This window comes from Nesoenas mayeri, assembly GCF_963082525.1.
Source record: "Nesoenas mayeri genome assembly, chromosome: 10".
NCBI classification, from domain to species: Eukaryota; Metazoa; Chordata; class Aves; order Columbiformes; family Columbidae; genus Nesoenas; species Nesoenas mayeri.
Window position 1 is genome coordinate 8,804,286 of NC_137560.1, and position 25,028 is coordinate 8,829,313.

Consider the following 25,028-nt stretch of genomic DNA (forward strand, 5'->3'; position numbering starts at 1 on the left):
CCACGCACTGCTGCAGGACGTCCCCATTAATGCCAAATGAGTTCATCATGAATAATGTTATCGTGATCAATACAGCTCAAGGATTATTTCTAATCCTTAATAATGATTAAACCATTATTTTTCAAGTGTTACAGATCAATCAGTCCGTCTCAAGGTGTGCTTCGTGCAGGGACTGCAGATGCCCGGGATGCAGGCAGCGTGCCAGGGAGCTGGGCAGGGGTCTCATGCCTGTACACGACAGCCACCGAATTCTCCTGAGGGCTTTGGTCCTGGAGTTGCCAATTGTGTGGTTCCAATAGCAAGAAAAGTTAGAGAAATTACCAAAAATAAGGCATGGGCGTGAAATACCTGCAAATTTCCAGTAGACTCTGATGCAGGGATTGCCCTGGCCGTGGCACTTTAAGGAGCGCAGTTCTTTCCCCAGAAGTCACTGAGGGCTAAGGACAGGAGATTTAGAGGCTGAAAACACCAAATTGAAATGACTCTGCAGGTCATAAAAGGCCAGCAGGAGATTTGCAAGGGATTGGTGTCTGGAGATCCCGATGGCAGAGTCTGTGAGGGGGAAGGTGCTGCCTGGGCTTTATCGCACCTCGGCCTCTTTCGTATTCCGCACAGCGCTCCTCTCCGCCTCGCTGCTCACCCGGGCAGGTCCGTCAGGAGCTCCTGCTCAGCACACCAGCTCGCCCAGGATTATGGAACCTCTGGGATGGCACGGGCTCAAGACGGGCAGGCGATAGCGAAAGCGGCACAGCCAGGTGTGCGTCTACCCTCCTGACAGCCTCATGGGAAAGGAGAGGGGGGGATGAGGTGGGTGACATTTGGTCTGTCTAGAGGATGGCACCTCCAAATGCATGGCTGTTGCTCTTTCCCTGCTTTGCTCCAGGACCTCGTTTCTCAACCCTGATTGCCCATAGGATCACCCACACCCGCCCACCTGTCCTGAGCACAGCTCACCCACACGTGCTCATCCACAGCAGCACCTTTTGGGGGGCAGCTGGACTGACGCCCCAAAGCTACTGGGCAGCAGGTGGTGGGAAACACTCTGAGCGTGGGAGCTGGTGCAGGCAGGGACTTCACCCTCCTCTCTGGGCAGAGGGGACAGTCCCTGCTGTCAGCATCCCCACTGCTTGAGGAGCCAGCACACAAAGGGGACTGTCCTTGATGTAGCAACTACCCACCTTGTCATCCCTTCTCCCACATCACATTCACGTCTCTCCTGCCTTGCTCCAACTTTGCACAGCAGCTTTCCATGAGAAACTGGTCCAAAAGTTTGCTTATTCTCTCCTCCCAGCCCCCACAAGGCAGTACCTGTGTCCTGGCTGCTCCTGCCTCAGTCACATCAGTGGGTTTAACTTGGGAGGCAGCGGAGCAGAGACCAGAGCTGAGACGAAGAGGCCAAAGGCCAAGGTTGGATTTATAAAACAGGATTAAAGCAAACACACTGCAGGAGGAGACTGAGCAGCCCTGTGCGACAGCAGCAATGCTGTCCCTGTGTCCCAAGCCTTCCCACAGAAGCAGAGTACCGCACACCTGTGCTGATGATGAGGGATGCTCCTCAGGGACCTGGGATGGTTTCCCTGGCCTCTAACCACAGCTGGTGAGGAAGGGCCCGGTGATGACCACTACGCAACAGCTGATGTGCCCAGGAGCATTTGTTCTGAGAGGCAGCTGCTTCTGCTAAGCCTTCATTTAACTTCCCTCTGTGCCACTGGTATCACCCCCATCTCAGCGCCTCCTGAACAGCGTGAAGCGTATTAACCTCCCGCACCTGAGCACACAGCTGGGAAGAGAGATCTTTGCTGGAGATTAAAACAGCCGTGTGTTACTGGGCCAAAGAGATGCACACAGCATCTCATCATCCCAGCTCTCCTCCCAAAGTGAGAAAACACAGGTAAAAAGTTAAGATGAGAAGGTGAAAAACAAACACACACAATGAAGCCAAGGAACCCAAGCCCCAGGCAGGAACACCCCTTGGGAGCTGGATGACATAAGCCCTCTCCTCTGGCACCAACCCTCCTTCCATGGATGGGGCACCCCAAAACTGCATCTGTCACTGCAGAGCATCCGGAAAGGCGAAAGCCCATTCCATGTGATTCATGCATCTCCATCCCACTCTGCCTGTGTGCATAGGAGCAGAGGGCACCTGCTCACCATACCACAGTCCCACCTCCTGCCACCAGCTCCAGGGTGTCCCCATCCCAGCTCTTCTCTTGTCCCCGGTCACTCCTCTCCCCATTCACCAAACTCATTGTACACCTTCCTAAGCAAAGCCTAATGGCACAGCGCACGCACCATCATAAAAAAATGATCAACCAGTAACAAAAGACAGCAACCTCTTTACACACACAGCGGGAATATAAATCTTCAGTAAACACTGTAAAGCAGTGAAGCATCTCATCCTCTAATAATCTCTGAGACAGTTGATCCCAGGGCTCTTATTACCCCCACAGCCGTCATCTGAAATCCAGTCGGCAGTGGGCTCAGCCACGGCTGAGTATTGATCAAGGAAGCAGCTTCAAACACGCTGCAGCGTTTTTCTGCTGGAGCACTAACTTGTTTGTCAAAAACTCCCTTGGCCACATGGAGTGAAAGGGGTGGCCAGGGCCTGTATCTCCTCTTCTGGCACCTGGATCCAACTCATCCCCGGGGGAGGATGGAGCTGGAGCTGGCACTGGCTGCTAGTGCTCTCCTGCCCATGGGAGGGCAAATAAAGCCCCAGTGAATACTAGATAGCAAGTGGTAAATCCTCCAAGGGCTTCCAGAGCCCAGTGTTGTACCAGCTGGTGCTCGCTGCTGGGGTCTGGGAGGGTGATGAGCAGGGGGACACCTCTGCAAAGCCAGCCCTGCCAGCAGTGAGGGTTAAACCTGGAGCAAAACCAGAGCCAGAGCCATGGCAGACCCCACGTAGGACAGTGGCAGGGCCAGCACCTGCTCCTGAGAGCCTTCTGGTAGATGCTGAAGGTCTGGGGCATGTCAGCAGCACCCAGAGGAGTGATGGGTACAAACCACTCGACAAACGTGGCTCCAATGCTATTTGCTGGCTGCAGATGGGACAGACCTGACCCAGCAGTGGGTCAGCAGTGTCCAAGCCCCCCAGTAAGTGCACCACGGCTGCTAATGGGAGGGCTGCCAGCTGCACACACCAGAGCTAAAATCCCGGCAAGCACTGCTGCCCACGGCTCTTGTTAATGTCTGCTTTGGGGACAGCAAATGCCGGGGTCCTGCTGTGTGCTTGGTGGCACTGGCATGGTGTGGGTGAGGTGGGCAAGCTGCTGGGCACAAACTCGGCACCCTGGCACAGCGCAGCGGGTCTGCCGGAGCTCTGCCACAGCTGGAAGGGCTTGGGAACTCTCTCCCCTGCAGTTCGTTCACATTTGCTGAGTGATGAGCAGCTCGCTTGCTGTGCAATAAGGTTTCAGATGACCAGAAATAATTCAGGTCAAGATGCGTTTGTTAGAAGGTCAGGGCTGGGGAAATGCAATGGTGAGAGGTCCGCCAGGCTGGGGACGAGGAGGCACGGCTGCCCCACGCTCCTGTCCTCTCCTTTTCCCCCCTCCCAGCACTGCGGCTCCCTGGGGATGGGTGGGTGGTGGGCTTGGCAGGCTGGAGGGACGTGGCTCCAATAGAGGGATTAGGGAGACAGCACTTTACAGCACGAGGTCCCGGGGCAGCCTCAGCTTCTGCAGTGTCAGAAGGGTCAACAAACATGTTAGTCAGCATCTCAGCCCACTGCTTCAGCCCCATCTCCTCCTCAGATAAACTCCAGTCATTCAATCCAACGGTGCTCCCTAAACTACACTCAAATAATCCGTGGAGCTCCAGCTATGATCATCAAGTAGGGCTTGCCACAGTTCAAAATCCATTACAATAACCACGAGGCATTTCAGCTGCAATTATAAGTGATAGTTTCACTTAAAAATCAATTTTACTTAGAGCTTGGGGGAACATTAAAAAAAAATAAAGGAAAAAATAAAAGGAAGTGATACAGCTTGCCACTTGGGCAGGAGAAGGAGGAATTTGCCCAGCCAGGTCTTAGCAGCCAGAGTCTTCAAAGAAAAAAAAAAAATAATCCTTCCTTATCCTTATCCTTCCTTATTTCAGAGAAATAAGTCCCATGTTAAGATGACAAGAAGCTGAAGGAGTAGCTCCCCCTCCCCTGCCAGTGCTCTGCATGGTACCAACAGCAGAATCTCCTGTGAGATGCAGGCCAGGGCATCCCTGGGAACCCAAATCTCAGCTGGCCGCTGTGCCCACATCCCGGTGAGCGCTCAGCTCAACACTCCTTAGGGATGAGGCTGTTTGTGCCTTTGGAATCCTTCCCTTCAGCTCTTTGCCTTTCATCCAAGCAGAGCCTGTTAGAAAGTTTGCACTAGAAACCACTTACCATCGATTTATTTTAAGGCATCACCTCTTGTTGCACTGTGATGTGCAAGCTTTAAAAAGCACCTCGTTTATTATCTCCTGTCACACAGGAATTTCCATACAGCACATCATGGTGCAGGGAGAGCTCCTCCGTTATTAAGCTTTTATGGCTAGCCAGATCTTCGGCGTGCAGAAATCCCCTCTGGATACACCAAAATGTCACCATCCTGTGCCACCAGCAAGCCCCAAGGGGAGCCCCAAAACTTCCTGGCTTGAAACCCTCCAGAGACAGGTGTGGTGTCTCCCTCATGTCCCAAAGTGCCACCAGCAACCTTCCCGCAGCCTGAGAGGGGTCAGGCACGCTGATCACTAACTCGGGCCCCTGCTACCACTACAACAAAAACACAACCAGTGCAGTTTATATTGCCAGTTTAAAACACCAAAGAACAGCAACTTCAATGCAAAAAATCCTGTAAAGGACTTTTTAGTGGTTGCTTTGCTCTAAAAAAAACCAGCGTAGTTGGAAGCAGCTTTGCTCAAACTTTCAGAAAAATGTCAATCAAGCCCCAGCAGCTTCAGGCACCATGGGGAAGTTGCAGGGAGGTGGAAGCTCTGTGGGTCACCAAATTGTTCTGCCCAATGTGACAGCCCATGGTGACCCCAACACTCACCCCTCCATCCCTGGCATTTCCACAGAGCAAGGAGAAGCCTCCCAGATGCCACTCCTTCAACTTCTTGTCATCTTAACATGGGACTTGGGCAGGGTGGTTCTTGCTTTGGTTTTGCCCTCCATTCAACCCTTTTCTCTTGGTTGAAGCCTAAATTATAAGTGTCATTTGGCTCTGCATTTTCACAGCACAGCAAGCCCAACTCACGACCCAGCTTCTTTGCTGTAAAAGAAGGAACCAAACAGCAGCAAACAACCACCATGGATGCACGGGGGTCTGGTGTCCACTCTTGGGCACTTCAACTGCATCTCTCCCTTTTCTGGCTTCCACAGACTCATAACGTTCCTTTAATACCATTTACCCAATGAGCTTCAATACAGACCCACTCCTGACTCAGTTATTTTATTTTCATTTCTTTCTCTCCTCCTCTTGGTCCTTTTGTAAGGAGAGTGTTCTTACCTCCTGGAGCAAACCCGGCCATGTAGCTCCTGCCTGGCAGACGTGGCACCCAGAAAGCGCTGGTGCTAAGAAAGCCCCTGTAATGAGAGCTCAGCTCCCTTCCTTCGGCAAACATGACTGACTCTCATTCTCACAGCTAATAAGGAACCACCCAAGCCAAGGAGTAGGACTCAATGTGCATTCACCGCTGAGCCTGTGGCTTGAGCTTCATCTTTATTAATTTCACCCGAGACGTGCCCTCGCTGCAGCCCAGTCCCCCGAGGAGCCTCTCCCTTCCCTGGGGTGCAGGATTTCTGGCTGTGCTGGCCTCCAGCTTGCTCCGGCATGGCTGGAGATGCCACAGCCCTCTCGTGGGGTCTGCATTCATCAGGAGAAATCACCTCCAGCTCAGAAGACGGTGATGCTGGCCTGATCCTGCAGTTCCCTAAGGGGAGCATCACTGCTGGGCAGCCTGCACTGCCCTTCCTCCCATCCTGCTTCAGGAGCACATTTCAGCGTTACCAGTAAATCCAAAATTCAAGGCCATTTTGTCACTTTTTGTTTTAAAGACCGAGGTGGAGGAGGAGAAGGTGCAGAAGAGCTCCCCTAAGGAAAAAGCCATCAACTGGAACAAGATTTCAACAACTACACGTTTCTTGACCTTTTCCGCAGTCATATCTTTAATGTTTCACGGACGGATTTGATAAAAAAGAAAAAATTAATAAAATATATTTCATTTTAAAAAAAAGGTCAGGACATGTGTTACAGGGAAAATCTCATTTAGGTCCCTACCCACCGCCTCGTGGACGCTGAGGAGCCCTCCCTGCCTCCCACCCGGGCGTTCCAGCCCAGGCACCCATCTCCCTGCCTTGATTTTCATCACATTCAGGATTTGAGCTCTTCTGGACTTTCCCTCCCCTACCAGACATGGAACTATAAGAGATGCTGACAAACACTTGGAAGTCATGAATACCTGGTGAGATGTTGTACATCTAATCTGGAGAAGATGCTTGTCCAGGCTCTAGCACAGCTTTTCCTTGTGCTGTTGCTCAATGTGGGGCCCAAACTCCTCCCCAAATATACAGGTAGATTTTGGGGCTGTTGCGATGTCCAAGTCATGCACACCACCATGACCACCATCTGCACTCTCTTGCTCATCATGACTGTCATTCTCATGACTCTTCCACCCACCCCACGGACATCACCCCTCACCTCTGCCTGTGGACATCAAATTAAATCCCATCCGCTCTGTTTGATGTTGGGCTTGTTAAGAGCAAGCACAGCAAAATGAATCTCCCAAGCACAGAGCCAGTTCCTGCTGATCAAGATGTTTTTAAAAAGAAATGATATTTAACAGCAGCTCCTTCCCAGCTGGCCCAGCGGCCTGTTCCCAGAGGCTCAGAAACAAAAGCAGCCCGGACGTCGGCTGCAGACATTTGTATTATTAAGCTCGCTCTGCAATTAGAGCAGACTTCTGTCTAACTTCTGCCTCTTTTCACCATTTCCTGATTTTTTTTTTATTCACTAAGAACAAAATATAATTCATCAAAGTTTGCAAAAAATTATACGAATTACTGCGATAACATCATACTAACTTATTAAGTGGTGACAATGGGGGACAATTACAGTATATAGTCCATTATATAGCACTGCCATCGGGATGAATCAAAGTAAAACACACGGTGAATGGCGAGAAGCTTATTAACGGGAACATTAGTGCACCAGAACATAATACCTGCCATTCAGCTGCAGAGTTATCGCTGCACTGACGGCGACTGGAGAGGAAAGTTGTGGAAAGAACTGGCAGCTTCCCTGCACAGTTCAAGGCACCAGCCCAGTGCTGGGGATACTGTGGATCAATCCTCAGTGCTTGAATGGGGAAAAAGGACAAAATCCCAAGCCTGGACCACCAGCACACAGTGTCTCTCTTCGATTCTGCTTCTGGAGAGCTCTGAAGTTTTTTGCAACAGCTCAGGCAAGCACAAGCAGACAAGGATTTCCCCCAGCTCTCACCAGCACCCGTGGGAGCATCCTATGTGCTCACCAGCAGCCCAGAGGGCATCTCCCCTTAAAAGGAGCCTACAAGAAAAATAGGGACAGACTTTTTAGCAGGGCCTGTTACAACAGGACAAGGGGTGATGGGTTTAAACTAAAAGAGGGGAGATTCAGACTAGACATGAAGAAGAAATTTTTTTAATTGACGGTGGTGAGACACTTGCCCAGGTTGGCCAGAGAGGTGGTGGATGCCCCATTCCCGGAGACATCCCAGGCCAGGCTGGACGAGGCTCTGAGCAACCTGATCTGGGTGAAGATGGCCCTGCTCATGGCAGGGGGGTTGGACTAGAGGAGCTTTGAAGGTCCCTTCACACCCAAACTATTCTATGATTCTATGAAAGAGCATAAAACCTGGCCCAGTTCCCATGCTGTCATCTCAGTGACTACACCAGACCGTGCCACACTCTGGCTGACACATCTCCTGCCCGATGCTCGCTCTCAGACACCTGCTCAGCGTTCAGACGTCCCGGTCCCACTCAGGGGCATTGAGTACACCCTGGGCTCCCTTTCACCATCACCTGAGGCTGCCCCTTGCCTGCAGCAGCAGATGAGGTGGGCCATGACACGGCGAGATGAATGAACTAAATTATCTGGGAAGATGCAACTTGTTGGGAAGGGAAGCGTGAGACAAAGCTGCATGCCTGCTCCCAGAGCACTGCAGCGAAATTCCTAGGTCTGACTCTGTGCAAGGACTAACCCATGGGAAGGGCTGGTTTTACGCTCCTTCTCCTAGGCTCTGCAGCCCTCTTGAAGCCAACACACCTGGTTAGAGTTTGGGGGGGTCCTGTCCTTTCCTTCTCTACTGGCCTGAACTTCTTGCCAGCGGTGAAACCCCCTTCTCCTTCACCGGAGCCGGCACTGGGTTCCCTGCTGCTCCAGCAGCTCTGGCTCACTCCTTCTAAGACGTTATTTTTACACTTCTCTTAAAATACAACGCTAAGAGAGGCTTCTTGACTATATTAACATTAGGAATCTAATCAGCAATCAGACAGCTCATAATTTTCTGATTAGCTCTGATTATACTCAATCTTTAGGAATGAAAAAAAAAGAGGAAAGAGAAAGAAGGAAAAATATAAAAATATTCTCTGCTTAGTTTTCCCACCCTGATTCCCTTGATGAGGCACAGAGGCACAGCAGCAGCAGCTCTGCTGTCCTCAGCTAAACAGGACAGTGACACAGTGACCTGTAAGCCAAGGATGCTCAATAATCTGCTGCTATCGCACTGCCGATCTTCAGCCTTCTGGGCTTGGCTGGGATATTGTCCCATAAAGGGGCTGCTCAGGGAAAGGAGAAGACATCAAGGGTGCCAGAGCTGCTGACAAACCTGGAGGAGTGTTGTGAGCTCTGCTCCTGAGCCTAACATCTCAGATAACATGCTAAAAATCAGGGTAGAAGGATGCCGTGGAGAAAGGAGACAATGTGTGTGTATCCAACTGGCTCCAGCCTGGAAGGAGGAGCCTCTCCAGGTGAGGAGGAGGAGGAGGAGGCTGAAGAACTCTGTGAAATGAAACCATGACCACACATCGGCTTGGTAGGGGACGACAAGTGCTTCATAGCAGCCCAGAGGGAAAGATCCCGAGCAGTTAGGATCTGGGAATTGCCAGAAGCTGGAAGGTAAACCAGAAAATGGCCTGAAGACCTCGCAGCAGGAGCAGAGGACGCCCCTCAGCAGGCATATGTGCCTACAGATTAGGAGCTGGGATGCCTTCTCAGAGCAGGCTATTCCTCTGAGCCTCTCACAACAGCAGCAGGGAGGACTGAGAGGAATTTGATAGGCATCATGTGCCCAGCACCACCTTGGGCAGGGTGATGGGACATGTTGGGCAGACAGCAGATGCTGGCAGGGAGCCTGGGGAAGACTCAGGCTTGTCCTGCCTCCACCCATGCCAAGGGACTTTGGAGGACAACTCTTTTGCTGGGCTTTTGCAAAGGAGGGAAAGGGAATGCCTGGTGCTGAGCCTCATAGCTGCAACCAGGAGAAGAGAAACTGAGGAACAAGCCAGAAGAAGAAGATATAAAGAAACCTCTCTAAGAGTTAATCAGTCGCTCACGCTCTGCGTAGGAGATTCATTCCTGACTGCAGCAAGCGATCAGCTGAGGCTATGAAGCATGAGATTTAATTATTTGTATCATAGCCATGGACTGCATAACTACAAATGATATTAATGGTCATAAAATTGTCCAGCTGGCTCTTCTGCCACCCTGACTCGCTGTCTCCCGCAGCAGGGACTTGCTGCTGTGCAGGGACCATTCCCACCACAGCATAACTGGTGACAAACCCATTCACCAAGCATTGTGGCCAACAGATACCATCTGGAAGGACCATCCCACCTCCAGCCCAGGTTGCTGAGCACAGAGCACGCATTTCATGTCTTGAAGACAGCCTGGATAACAAGAGGAACTCCACCAAAGCCCTGACTGGCCACTCATCTGCATTGGCTTCACTGAACCTCTGAGGAGCCTCCTGCCTGCTGGGCAGTGCTTTGCTGGGGAAGGGAGGGCAGTCCCGGCTCCCCACAAGCTGCTCACCGCTTGCCTTTGCTCCAGGCTGCTGCTCAGACCCACTGGCAGAGCTGCCCAGAGGACAGGATAGGGTAGAGTAGAAAAGTTCAGGTAGGAGGCACCTACAACGATCATCTTAGTCCAAGTGGGAGACTAAGCAGACTCCAGTCCAGTTTGAACCTAGACTAACAGCCCAGGGAGAATTCAACTATAAAAGCAAATGCCCCAGGTTATTGCTGAAGAGCCACTACATCATGCTGCCAGTTGCCTGATGCCACTGTCCTGTAGACCTTCTTGGTCCTTGGCCACTTTTACACCAGCTTCAAAGAAAACACCTTGAAATCACTGTGTGAACTAAACCACGGTGAAGGAAAAGGCACAAACACCCCAAGGCTTGGCTCTTCCAACCCTCTTCACTGCAGCATCCTAAGCAGGCAGCGGAGTCGTCCCAACTCCTTCCAGCCCAGCAAAGCTGCATCTGCAGGTGAGACCCACATTGTGCCTATGCTGGAGATAACCCACGGGATCAACCCCTTTTGTCTGCTGGGTCTCCAGCCCTGCCGCTGCCGTCTCCCACAGCAGACACACTGCTTGGCACCCGCATACATGCAACAAGGCTCTGCTATGAAACAATTTCAGTGCACGCACGAAAACCCACCCAAGTTCACGTGGACGGGGCCTCCACCCTTCCTGTACTGGGAAAGTCTCCTCCTCACACTCCAGGCCCTGCCACCGCCGCTGCAGAGCCCTCTTTTGTAAAGCAGTGCTGGAGCTGTAATTAGTTTGAGGTGACCTCTGGAAAAAAAAAAGGAGTTCAAGTTTAAAAAGAAAATCTCTGTGGTTAATGCTATGCAAATTGCCAGTGAGGCAATCAGGCTGACTTTTAAACACTGGCCCCCGTTGGAAGGGCTCACAAGACAGCCTTATTGTCTCGCTATCAATTTGCATCTCATTACCCACAATGCGTCGTTGGTTGGAGGTAACCTTTTGGGGAACACACCACTGTGGTGAGGCCTGGGGACAATATGGTTACTCCTGTTTATGAGACTTTCACATGTCCTGGTACATGAAATGCGATGTTTGAGAGGCCAGGTCGCTGCCAGCCCTGCCTGCAGCTCAGCCAGCAGCACTGTGAGCTTGTGTCACTTGGACCTGGCACCTTCTGCCACCTCCCCCCAGGTCCCTGCCGGTGCTGGCTGTCCCATGGCACTTGCAGGTCCTTCTCACTGGCTCCTTCAATGCTGTGGTCCCCAGAGCTGCACGATAGCTGTCTGCTTCTGCCCAGCCACTCAAGGTGTCTCTGAGAGCCTTTGCACACTTTTAATATCTCTGCCAGCCCTCACCATGCTGGGGAGATGGTACTAAAATAGCATTTTTCTATAGGAAGGAAATGTGCTGCATCCTTGTCCTCAGCCTGCTCTTGCTTCTCCAGCCACCCCGCCCGCTGGAGCAGTGTCTCAGACCGGGAGCCTCTGCCCTCTTCTCCGTCCCCACCAATTTGGGGTCAGGGAACCAAGTGCTCAGCAATCATCTCACCTACATATATCACTGACCCCTCATAGGAGCTGCCCATCCTGTGGGACCCAACTGCACCCCACTGCCACCAGCAACAAGGACCTGGCGTGCCCCAGGGCAGGAGCAAGCTACGGGACTTTGTGCACCCTTTGTAACGTGATTCATCCTGCTCAACTGGTGACCACGAGGATCCTTCCTCCAGGATGCCCCCACTCCTGACCACCTCCAGTGCCTCTGCCATCAGGACGGGGATGGTCTGGTCAAACTGCTGACACAGTACAACTGAGCCGAGCCCCTGGGCGCTGGAAGAGGTGGGCATGCTGACAGACCTACCTGCAGGCATGCTCACCTCCCCCAGCACCCAGGGGTTCGTTTTAGCCGAGAAGACCTCTCTGCAGCAGCAGCCCAGGTCTCGCTCGCTTATTTTCTTTCTCCCCATTAACTCTGCAGCGTGACACCTCCCCGCCAAATGACAGAGCTTTTCTGCTTCGCTCTGTGCAGATGCCCGCGATGGCTGGCTCCCCGGCGTCCTGCCGGAGCCACATGGCATCAGCGCGTTGCCAAGTGGTGGCGGGTCCCTCCGCCAATGCGCAGGTGCCACCTCCGCCACCCAGGCCAGAGGTGCCAAGGCAACAAAGAGACTTCTAATAGGCGAGAGAGCACCACTGCGAGGAAGAAAACCCGACCATTTAAAATCCTTCTGAATAATGGTGCTGCCTCCCTGCTGCTCAAATCAGCCGCAGCACTTTGTTATTATGATAACTAAATACAGAAGATTTTAACAGCTGGAAATACAGCAACAATATTTAAAAGAGTTTTTAAAATTGGTGGTATTTTATTCAATAATGGTAATGTGGTTTTTTTTCCTTTTTTGAAAAAAATTATTTTATTTTAAAGGCGCAAGGTTCCCTACTCTGTTGTTTTTGCACGGTGCAGGTCAGGCTGCGAAGCCAGCTCTCGCCTGGTGATGGCAGGGAATAACACCAAGTCACTTAATAATGCTGAGACATAGGGCTGCTGGAGGGAGCTGGCAGCTGATGGAGCCACAGGAATCACAGCGTGCCGCTCCCGCTCCCGCACTCGGCTCGGCCTCGCGCCTCGCTGGCGAGGATCCGAAGGTGCAAAATCCAAAAAGGTAAAACCCAAGGATGCAAAGCCCAAAGACGCAAAACCTGAAGGTGCTGTGCAGGAGCAGCAGGAACCAGGCAGCAATAATGGCAGCAACCCCAGCCAGAGGTGCCAGCCCCATGCCTGACGAAGCCAAGGGGAGGGCTGGAGCGAGCTGCGGCTGTTATCAGTTCACACCCGCAGATACCAGAGCCCTTTCGCCCAGAGAGTAAAGAAAAACACTTGCTTATCTCCGACACCATGTTGATAACAGCTGGGAAGCGCTTCCTCTTTAGAGGAACCGCAGTGATGGAGGGAGGGCTTGGAAATGTGTTGGAATCAAAAGAAGCCTCCAGAGCCAGGGGTGGGGCTGAAGAGCCCCAGCGTCACCTGCCCGCACAGACATGAAGACAGAGATTGTGCCTCTCCAGGCTTTTAAGCATGAGCACAGACCTTGCTGGAATTCAGACTGTGGTGGCAGATTTGATGAACCATCTGGATGAGACCTGATGAGTCAATGATGGCTGGTGGGACACACAGCTCCTGCTGCGCCTGTAAAGGGACAGGACCCTCTCTCCTCCCTCCCAGGCCAGCAGAGCCTGTGGTCTGAGGGTGGTTCATCCCAGGAGGGATCCATTAATCTTGCAAAATGCACCATGATCCATTTGTAGTGTATCAGCGAGTAATTAAGAGAATACTACCAGTGTCAGTGTACATAAAAAGGGACATTTTACGGCATAGTATTTAGAGTTGTATTTTTTTTTCACAGTGTGCTGTGCCAATTCATAAGATGCAGTTGGCAGCGGCTCTCCCAGTCATCACTGAATCACATCGGCATCCAGCCCTGCAACCGAACACCTCACGCAGCTTCGACTGCCCGCAACACCAAGCCCAAGCAGTAGAGCTGCCTGCTAATGTGACACCTGGGAACACACCTTGTACCAACACCCTTGTTGCTCTGGGACTCGCACCCTGGAGCGGGCGGCTGATGGGGAGGGGCATGGCTTGGAGAGCCCAGGCAATAAATCAGCTGCAGCTCCCCCATGAGCCAAACTGGAATGTCACTCATGGCAGTAGCAGGTGCCGCTCTAGAGGGGAAAGCATCCCCCGAGGTCCTGGGAGCAGCATCAGAAGGAGACAAGGCTCCCAAGTGCCTCTCTTCCAGCTCTGTGCTTGCTCTAGGAGCTACAGATCCCCCCAGCACACCCAGCTCCACTTGTGCCCCCATCCAGGCAGCTACAGCACGTCATGACTACACTGTGTCCTCCAGCACCCTGGGACCTCCTCAAGACAGCACAGGCAGACAAGTGATCCAAGCCCACAGGCTACTACCAACATATGGAGAGTCAACCATCAGTTCCCAAGGAGAACGCAGCACCAGCAGCGCAATCCAGGACCCGGGCTCCGGGTCCTCCAGCAGCTGCCCCCACCCCAGAGCCATGAGCTGATGCTTCAGAGTGGGGGGATAGTCCTAAAAGTCACCATGGGGTTCATTGTTACAGTGGTCAATGCTGTTGCAGAGGTCTGTTTTCCCTGCTATCACTTAAAAAAATAGACCAGAATTTGGAAGCACTGGCAAAAACATGGCACAGAGAGCAGCCCCTTCTGCTGTCCCGGTGTCAGGGTCGGCAGCTGGCTGGCTCCGGGTGCATCCCCACTGCGGCAGGGACCCCTGGCTGGAGAGAAAGGATTTGAGTTAGCGTCATGTGGTATTTATCTGGGGGAGACAGGATGACTGGGAGTGCACAGAGAGATGAAATTGGAAGGAGCTGGGGGACAAAAGGAGGGGAGGAGTGGGGAGCAGGAGAAATGGCAGAGGGAAGCAGGGAGGAGGAGCGGGAGCTGCCGGGGAGGACAGCGCGATTCCAATGCTTCACTCGGTGCCCTTCACCCTGATGCCTATTTAATGTCATCCTATTCAGCAAGTGTCCTCATGATCTGGTAATTATCTTTTACTTACAAAAGAGCATCTCTGTGTCACAAATGCTCCCCTCTCCAGCTCTGCCACAGATCAATATCTCCTCAAGGCCTTCGCCATTGTTTGGGGAATGGAATTGATTTCTCTGAGGAGTGAGGGGAGGAAAAAATATATAAACAGGTGCTGCGCAGATGTGTCCCTGCCTGAGCCCTGCTGAAGGCTGCGCTGGGCAAGTGGTGAAGCAGAAGCAAAGTGATCCCAACTGAGCACTGCAGGTATTGCGTCCTACTGCTGTCCCTGCCGAACTGGCTGCAGGGGACGTTTGGCTGTTTTGTCATTCAGTGCACAAGCACTTGAAAAGCTGGAGCCAGAAGAAATCTCTTGTTCCAGATATCACCAGCTTTCAAAGATTTTACAGCAGGATAAGAAGTGTGGAGGTGCTGATTCAACACCATCCATAAGGACATGTTTGTGTCCCACTTCAGGGCCAAGGCACGTGGCTGAACAGTTGCTGCTGTGACCCTGATGGGCCCTAGAAAGGAGCCTTGGAGACCTCCTTGGCTTGAACATCAGCACCTTGGTGTGACCAGGACAGCACCAACAGCAAAATCCAGAGTAATGCAAGAGACACCGAATCACACGGCTGCCGCCAGCGTGATCACAGCAAGCACTGGCTAATCCCGGCAATGCTAACTGAACACCCTTCACGCTCCTCTCATCCGGTGAGAAGATGACCTTCAAAATCATGAGAAGTAAGATAAACACAAGTCCATCTTGTGTTTGAGTCCAGGTATATAAACCCTTGGCATCGCTGAGCTGAGTGGCCCCAGGCATCACGTGGCTCCTGCAGCCAGTGGCTCCAGAGCGCTGGGGATCGCACAGGGCAGAGGTAAAACCACTGCCACAGCTCATCTGTCCCTCCTGAAGCACCACTGCCAGGCACCGGACCCTGAGCCAGCGTCAGCCGGGGACCAGCGGTGCTGAGGGGCAGCCGGGGTGACGCCACCTCATTTGTACAAGGTGCTGTGAAACAGGCATTTGTCTTCCCTTAAAATACCTTTGCAGAGTTGAGCCATGCCAAGCTTGCAGTCTAGTAGAACCACTGCCATCCATTTCAACCTGTCCCATCATGTCCTAATTTTTTGTTGTTCAAGTGGGAAGAAAGGGAAAAGAAAACAAGTTCAGGGGAAGGTGGAGATTTGACTTGAGAAAACCTGCAGCAAAGCCTTTCTTCCAAGGATCTCTAAAAGTGCATTTGCTGCTCACTGCTGGGGCCTCCTCACCTCCTGAAAAGCAAACAAATCTCAAAGCATGCTCTTCTGTGCAGCAGATCTCAGTTAAGCCTCGTCAGTTTGGGGAAGGTGAAATGAGAGAGGATGGGAAGAGGACACGAGGTGAAAGAGAAGGATGTCTTCTGATGCAGCAACATCAGAATCCTGGCTATAAGAGGGAATAGCAGAGCATACTAAGGGGGAACAAATGTGCAGTGAGAAGATGGAAATCCCTTACAGGGGGGGAAAATGTCAGATAGGACTAGATACACATGCAAGTAGCTTTGGAAGGAGTCAGCTCATTCAGGGAATTCAACAGCACGTCCACAGATGAAATTCAGGGCAAGCAGATCCAAGGTACTGCTTTTGGGGAAGAAAAATTAAGACCCATCACGCATGCTGAGGTAGCTCCAAATTAACCCCAACCATTAGAGGAAGAGATGGAGGTACTCTGGAGCACAAACATCTCAGTGGAGGCGATGGTCTAAAGATGCCAGTTTGTGCTCACAAGTGAGCGGCAAATAAAACTGTCATATTAGCAAGCAGGTCTATAAATCAGTGGGTCCCTCATCTGTGACACCGCACGTGGCTCTACCGTGCCGAGCCGGGGGAAGAGGCAGATGCGGGGCAGGTAAGAGCAAAGCAGATGTTGGGAGCATAGGAGGAACCCAGGCAGCAACAGACTGAAAACATTTGGAGGATTTGATTCACTTAAAGGAAGAAATGAATTTCAAAGGACACAGATGTATAAAACTCCATGTAAAAGAGAAGGTACCTCTGAGCTTGATTATTTAAATGTTCAGATCTGACGATGAAAAACAGTTCCCTGTGGAACTCAAAGCTTCGAGATGCCGGGGACACGATATGTTTTTTAAGGAAAAAAAATCAGATTAATCAGAGTATCATCAGTTGTGCTAGCTGAGATCAAAGTACAGAGGAATATAAGCACTATCACTCAAGGATTTATACCTCCCAAGTAACTGCTTAGGATTAGAAAGAAATTTCAATAATCTGCCAGCTAAGTGTACATTGCGAGAGTAATAATCCTTCTCTCCCTACATCTGCTAGCAGCTACTAATGGAGATGGTAATAAGCTAGGTGGATCGTAAACCTGACCTGATCTGATTGCTACCTTATAAACTGGAACACGAGGGTATTATAATTTCTCCCGGGCTAACCTGTTGTAAACCAGGACTGCGCCGAGGCAGGAGCCACAGGAGCAGAGCACCGAGATGTCTTCTCTTGGAGCTCACCACTCATGGGGAGGCAGACCCATCTGCAGCAACTCTATTGATTTTTATATAATTTGTTGTAAACATTTCTAGTCGCTTCCCAAAATGGAACATTTCCCCAGAAGACAATATATGTACAAAGTTACAAGAGGACAGGAGCTTGAACGTGTGTGGTTTCTCTGTGGTAAGTCTATGGTTTGAGCTGGTGCTTGATGTAGCATCAAACCCAGGCAAGCAGAACTAGCTCATGTCTTGGATAAACTGAATCTCAACATCACTCCCAGTGGTTTTTCCTTTCTATTCTGTTTTTATTTTTTTCAAATGTGTGGCACATTTAATGGAAGGTGACCCATTTGCCATTTAACATGGGGATACAGGAAGATGCTGCCCGCTCTCCCTCTTGTTCAAAACCACAATCTGGTGGGATGGGACTTGTTCACAGCAGGACGTGGGTTGGGGTACACTGCTTACACCCAAATGGCTCCAAACACCATCAGGGAGGGCTGGCTGGACGGAAAAAATAACAGTGAGAAGAAACAACATGCACAAAGGGAGGAAGTGGGCAAGAGAAGACTTTCACACCCAGGCATCCAATATAACTGATTTCCTCCAACAAACTCTGAGTGAAAGGTTATCTCTGGTGTTAGAGAGCTATGAGAAAAACGTCAAGAGTTTTCCCAGAGAAAAGTGAATAACTTTGTTGTTCCCTGTTTTCTCTCCAGAAAGTAAAACAAGATGAAACAGCACAGGGAGCAGCACTCGGCTGGTCCCAGGCCCTGCTCTGCACGTGCAGAATCAGCACGGAACACATAGGAAAGAAAAAAAAATCCCAGTATAATTTCCTTCCAAATTCACTACACTTTGTGAATAATATGGATTTAATAGCCATAAAACCCAGAAATAAGAAAATGCAATTTTAGGAGAGGGAAAGCAAGAAAGCCTCTTCTCCAAATTAATCTCCAGCAGAGCAGGACGCAGCCCTGAGTCCCGCCAGGTGCCAGCACGATGACCCTGCTCTCTGGGCACACCACCACCCAGCTCGGCAGAGCCTTCTTATCCAGCAGTGGAGGAGCATGAGCCACCACAACAGCATTTAACACATCTACACTGGTGTCAGTGGGAATACATTTGGCCAATAGATTAAAAAGTCCAAACAGATGGAAGGAATCACCTTAAAAGCCCTTGTAGAAAAAAAATGCATTGTGAACAAAAGGCACTGCTCAAATCAGAGCACCCATGGGGCCAACTCTGAGTGGAGAAAGGTGAAGGGGAGCCTGGCCATCTCCCTGTGCTCTAGCAAACATTGGGAGCCCAGTGCTGGCACCGCTCCCAGCTCCCCACCGCCCTCCCAAGACACCAGCATCCCTCTCATGAGCTCCTGGTGGCCACAGGTGGCTGAGTACTGAAGGGTGACCTGCCAGGGACCCCCGTCTGTGGCTTCCCTCACCTTCGGAAGAAGGGCGAACCCTCCCTTTGCAGCGTGTGTTCTCTTAATACCAATTAATCCCCTATTGATTCCCGGCTTAAGTGGAGCCGAGCTGCTTATCCTCGCCCAGCGCAATCACTGACGCTCGTGTACCTCCTGGGTTTGTGTCGGGAACACGGTGTAGGTGACACGGGCCGGAGCAGAGCTGAGACAGGTCTTTTGTTGCAGACCTGCAGCTGGGGAGGGGACGGCTTGCGCCCAGCAGAGACACCCCAAGCAAAGCAGCTTCTGAGCTCTTCATGTCAGCCTAACTAGAGCGATATGATGGTTAAAGAAACACTCTCCCTATACAGCCACCCTAAAGGCACCAGGTCCTTTCCTCCACTTTAAAATCAGAATTTTAAAAACGAGGAATGCTCAGCAGTGAAGAGAAACTGTGCAGCAAGAAACATGCCCAGGGCAGGTGCCTTCTCTGGAAGCTTTGGCCTCAAGAAGACACCTCCCTTGTGCCCCTCCTGCGGATGAGCTCGCTGGGAAGGTGCTGGCATCATCCTATGCCACCTCCCAGCCATGCACCCAAGGGACTGTCACCATGTGCATGGTCCAGATTGTCAGAGCAGAGGTCTGGAGTAGCTCTGGGAGCTCCTGGCAGCTCAGCCCAGGGGACTGAGCACGGCTCCTTCCCGCTGACACCTACCCATGTACTGGCTGCCGGGTTATTTGTCATCTCAAAAAGAAATCCTCCAGTGGGAGTTTCTACCACCGAAGCCAACCTGGAGGGTGATCCAGCAAGCAAAGGATATCAGAGAGAAGCCGGCACTGCTGTCCCTCCCCACCCTGCCTGTCACAGCCTGGCAGCATCAAGAACAATGTCAGAGTCTCATCATGCGTTTCACTGGCCACGAGCAGCGGAGAGAAAGCATTGCTATGGGAACGGGACATCGGAGCTGACAGGAGGTGGCCTTTGCAGGCTCCTAGGAGGATGGGGACGCGGCGCTGCTTCCCATTTTAGGAGGCTGCGGTTTGAGCTGTGTTGGGAATGTGCTGTGAAGGGGACTGAGCCCCAGCCGGTCTCACAGGCACCGCTGGGGCAGGGGACACACACGGGGCATTGGCAGTGATCCGCACAAGGCACCCTGCCCGCTCAGACCCGTCATCACCTCGATCCACTGATGCCTGGTACCCGGCATACAAAACCCACGCTGGCTCTGCTTCCCGTTCAGAGCTCAAAGAGCTCATTGAATGGGGACAGTGAAAGATGGAGCTGAGCAGAGCCCAAATAATGGGGCTGGGAAAGACAGAAGCAGGAACCAGCAAAATTTAACGTAAGATGGTGTCCTGTCTTTGCCAGGATGGGAGTCCTCTGGCTTCAGACAGCTCAGGTTGCCCTACAGCAAGGGGAAGAGTGATAGCTGAGGAGGTGAATGCCATCATCTTTCCACTAAAAGGCCTGGGTTTAATGAAAGCAGATTTGCAGAGTAACCTACAAAACTGTGGAGAACTCCGCGGGCAGCTGGTTATGGTGTTGTGTTCACACACCAAACTGCGCCATGTGTCTCCAAGTCCAACCATACAACCTGTGCCCATGCAAATCCCCTCCAGATCATGACACTCTCCAGGACTCACCTCCAAAAGTCTTAGCTCAGCACTTAAGCGTGTAGCCCAGAATTAGCAATGAAGTCTCTTGAGCCCTGACAAAAATGGGCAAGAGAAAGAGGCAGTTGAGTCCAGCCCTTTGCTACTTTGGGGGCCCTAAGACACAATCTCTGCTCTGGCTTTCTGCAACCTCCGTCAAGGCACTTAATCTCTGTCTGTCCCAGCTGGCTTCAAACAGATAGAACAACTCCGCTCTTGCAGAGAGCACTGTGAGGCACCACAGGCAGAGAAAAAGCTGAGATGAGTAGAACCAAGATTTTTTATTATAGAAGTTGACCCCAAAAGTTAGAAAAACAAGAAACACACCCAATTTGTGGTGTGTCAACAAGAACATTTCACTTACGTCTCCCTCTCCATAAAGTTTAGAAAAACACAATATTGTTTCAAAAGTATCACAAGGGACTATTTGGCTTTTTCTTGCCTTATTCTGCCCCTTTAACAGTGAAATTTGTGGTGTTTTTTGGAAAACAAAAACATCTGGTAAAACACGCCCCCCAGACTCATACAAAAATACTGCAGATAAAACAGAAACATCCAGCAACAGGCTCTGGTGACGAAGGACTGACGTCAGAGGCCTGAAGGATGCTCTGTTCGGCTCCACCGGTGAGACCCTAATCACACCAGAAGGCTCCTGGCCTGGGCTGAGACGATGGAATTGCTTTTTAATTTGCAAACTGTGCATATTTTCCTGATGGTGTTTATGCCGAGCTACAGATCGGTGCTCTGCCATTGACCAGATAATTGCCGAAGAGTTAGCTCCTGTCTAGGGTACTTTAACCTTATTCTTGATATTCAGCAGTGCAATGGTTTGAAGTCCAACTCAGAAGCACTTGAGAGTAATAAACTGGGAGAGGGAAAGAGGGGGGCTACGCTATACTGTTATGATTCTGCAAAGGTTTCTGTTTTCTTTCTTGTTATCCTAATAACCCTTTTATAGAGCACATTGTTGGCAAAGCCCTCTGCTGAGGCAGCCGGTTCTGTGTAGGCACAAGACAATTTGCAAAAGCAATAAACTGACATTCAGCTGAAAAAGCCTGATAGAAAGATGAGCCATCAGCAAATCCCCCTACACATGCATGGCCTTCAAGACACACTGGGTTTATATTGCAGTGAAAAAGAAAAGTAAACCCCAAACAAGCATGCACTGTGTGGCAGAGCCCCAGCCACACCGGGGAGCTGCGGAGGCAGACGCTGGCTCTGCTCGCGGGAGGCTGGAGGTCAGTGGCCTTGGAGGTGTCCTGGCATCACCAACCTCAGGCACTGCTTTGTGGGAACCCCTTTGGAAACTGCTAATGAAGCTCCCTGAAGACAGGTTGGCCGATTGCCCCTGCGATGGCTGGTAAAGTGATTTTCCAGAATCAGCTTCCTTTGGTGGTTAGAAACCTTCAGGTATGTGGCCCAGGGGTATCCACTGGAAATTTCTCATTATTCTGGGGTTGATGCTGTATATGAGCTTGAACAACCTCTCTCCCTCTGCACATTAACCCCCTTGCTGTATTTACAAGAAGAACTGTATTTCCCCCCTGACCTTTGGGCTCTGACCCATGCTTACAGGCAGATGGCCCAGATGAAACAGGGACAGGTCCCCCCATTAGCCCCCTTGTCCCCCATCCCTGGAAGCTCCAGCCCATTGCAGGGATGGCTGAAGGGGACAGGGAGCTGCTCCCAGGCTGCTGGGGTCTCAGGGCAGCACACTGCACACATGGCTACTGATTACAGGTTTACATCATAGACCACAGCTCACCAGAGCCCTGTTGAGACAGCATTTTGACCTTCCATCTCGCTGTCTGGATCTCCCCTACAATTACCCATAGATGACATGGGCTTTTGCCACGAGCACATCACGTCAGCAGTTCGTGGTCGCCCTACAACCAACAAGCACAGCTCCGACTTTCTAGTCAGTCAGCCCTCTATTGCAGAAGCAGTTCTCGTGCTCACCCGCACACTGTGTTATCCTTTTGCATCGTGTCACCCTGACATCCCAGTTTCTTCGCCTTTTCCAGCCCTCAAGGTCGTGGGGCTCCTCGGTGACAGCCTGACACTCCTCTACCCACATTATGCATGTGGCACCCCAATAAATTTTACTAGCACATCCCCTTTTGTGTCCTGGCCATTAATAAAAATAAGATTAATCTGGAGATTAGAGAACTGCACCAGTAACGTCCTTCAACCCTAATAGTTACACGCATCCTGGTCCTTTCTGAAGGGACTTCATTGGTTTCAGAGTAGGCAAGCACAAAATGGAGCTTTGAAGGGTCTCTGGCTAGCCAAGGACACAGGCTCCAAAGAATAAGTCATCAGCTGAGGTGTAAAGAAGAGCAAAATTTATTGCATTCAGAGCCAGGCTGGCTGGAGAAATCAAGCCTGAGCAAATAGAGACATATTACCAGGGCAAAGCTTACCGCCGAGTCTTAAGCCTATACTTCTGTGGACAGCTAATCCTGCTAACATTAAAACAGGAGCTGAGGGTTTTTAATGCCAGAGCTATTTATGGAGAGCTCATCTAACTCTTCATCATCTCCCCAAGATCCTGGTGGAGGAAAGAGCCTCACAACTCAGAGGCCTGCTGGACACAAAAGGCAAACAGATGTCGATGAGAGCGGGGAGGAGACACGAGGAGGATCTGGTGGCCCATCTGATAGCCCCACAGATGGCGCCGCTCGCTTTGGTGACACCATTCACAGACTGAGCAGTTCAAACAGCTCGTTGTGCTGTCACCTTCTCTCTCCAGCCTCCTGCCAAGGCTCGTCCCACCTGACATCATCAGGGTTACCTTGTACCATGCCCACCATGCTTCTCCCCAGGAATCGTTCCCACTATTGCAGACCTTCGGGGCACCCAGCCAAGTCAGGCAGCAAGCACAGGGCCACCCTTCAGCCGCAAATCCTCACTGCCTTTTCCCCATGGCACTCACCCCTGCTGCCAGGATGAGCACCGGTGGCCTGGCCGCTCGTGCCTGGTGGCCTCAGGAGACTGGTGGTTAATCGGGGAGGGAGCAGAGACAGAGGTGGGGAGGGAGGAGCAGCAGCTGGCAGCTTGCTGGAGTCCTGGCAGCCCTGCTCAGTGCTTTGTCAACGCTCCCTCTGCTTAATCTCCTTTTCAGAAGAGCATCTTGTTTAAATAGGATGATTCTTACTAAGATAATTAACTCCTCAGTGAGAGCTGAGCTGACCAGACATGCTGCTCTCTACAGCCCCTTCCGCCGGGTCCACATTCTCCTTTATCCCACTCCACTCCATCCTCACACACTCCATCACCACTGACTGAAAGCTGCCCAAGTCCTGACCTTAGCCAGATCCATCTCCTCCTTCCACAAGTACCTGTCATGACTTGCTCGCCATTTAAATCCCTTTTTGGGCTTCCCACTTCTTCCTTTCGCCTTCCTCCTGCCCATCATCTTCCTACCTCTGTACATGCTCAGATGCCCTATTTCTGTCCAGCATCCTTCAAGCTGTTGCCCCCAACTATTCCACAGACCCCAGCTCCCCAGCCTGCTGCCTTCCCACCTCAGTGCAAGCTCCTTGCCACCACCCCCTAAAAGCACTCTGCTGCTGAAGGATGTCCATCATGTCCCAGCTCAGGTAAGCGAGGGGGTTTGCTGCTCCAGCTTTCGTCCAGCTAACAGCAAAATCTTAATTTTGATCACCAGCCACAAGAAAAGAGAGAAACCAAACCCCTTCTCACACTGGCACAGTAGTGCTCTCTCTCACCACCCGCTTCTCAAAATAAGGGCATCTTCTAAAGCAAAAACTTCAGGTGATGGGGAGGGCTGAGATTTTTTTTACGTTTCACGTCCCTTTAATTTAAAGAACGCTTTATGCAGCTGTCAGAAACAAAAATGAGAATTTGTATTTTTTTAGCAGTCTTTGAAATAAGGATGCTATGTGGGATCAATTTTTTATGGCAGTAAAGTAAAGGGGGAAAATAGCAGCAATTTTCTCTTTTGAACATGGCCTATTTAATGGCATGGATGTCACAGTGCAGCTTTATCCAGAGAGAGGGAGAAAAAGCCACAAAATGGTACTGTGGTCAATCAAAGACTTCTACACTACAATCTCCTTCTCCATCTCTCCTGCAGCCAGCTGAGATTTCCATCACTTCTCTCTTAGCCTTTCTTCCCATCTCTCCCCTCTCCACAGCCCTGACAGAAGTTAAAATAAAGCACTAAGGATCCACATCCAATGGTCCCTCTGTGAAAAATGCTGGCACGCCAGACACAGCCACTCCTCAGGAATCACAGACTGATGCAGCACATCAGAAACGTTCTGGCAGCACACAGGGAGCAGGGAAATGCCGCTGCTCCAGCGGTGTTTCAGCCCCTGGGATGGCACGCGAGCAAGAAAATCTATTTTGTTATGATGCTGACAAACATCTGGTGTCACAGGCAGCTCCGCTTCATCCCTCAGCCTTCCCCGGGGACCCTGCTGCTGGTGAAGTGACGTCCCTGCTGTGTCCTCCCATGGAGCAAGTGGCTTAGTCCCTGTCCCAAGGGCCAGGCAGGAGGGAGGTCCCAACCCACAGAGCTCAAGTGGGGACAGAACACAGCAACGTGCCAGCAGCCTGGGTCATCCCCACAGTATCGGGGGAACACGGGCAGGGGACAAAGGACAAAGCACCCTGCAGAACGCCCTGCCAGGTCCTGGCCCCTCTGACGCCTTCCTGCACATCCCCATGGCAGCAGGCAGGGCACACAGGGCTGCAAGGCTTACCTGGTGCTGGGTGTCTCCTACCTGCACCCTGTCCACGGCTGGGTGACCGGCAGCACTCAGCAGGCTGCAGCTGGACCTCCCTCTGCTGCGGATGGACAGGCAGCACAGGCTCATGTCACAAGCAGGACGAGCAGCCCGACCTCGAGCACCACCTGCCCCAGCAAGAGCA

At 51.5% G+C, this 25,028-nt stretch overlaps 1 protein-coding gene across 1 annotated transcript in view; it reads right to left on the reverse strand.

The window, feature by feature from the left end:
- Nucleotides 1-25,028, reverse strand: part of CACNA2D2 (calcium voltage-gated channel auxiliary subunit alpha2delta 2) — a gene marked incomplete at both ends in the record, with an annotated part of 213,966 nt that overhangs the window by 46,610 nt on the left and 142,328 nt on the right. The window lies entirely within an intron of this gene.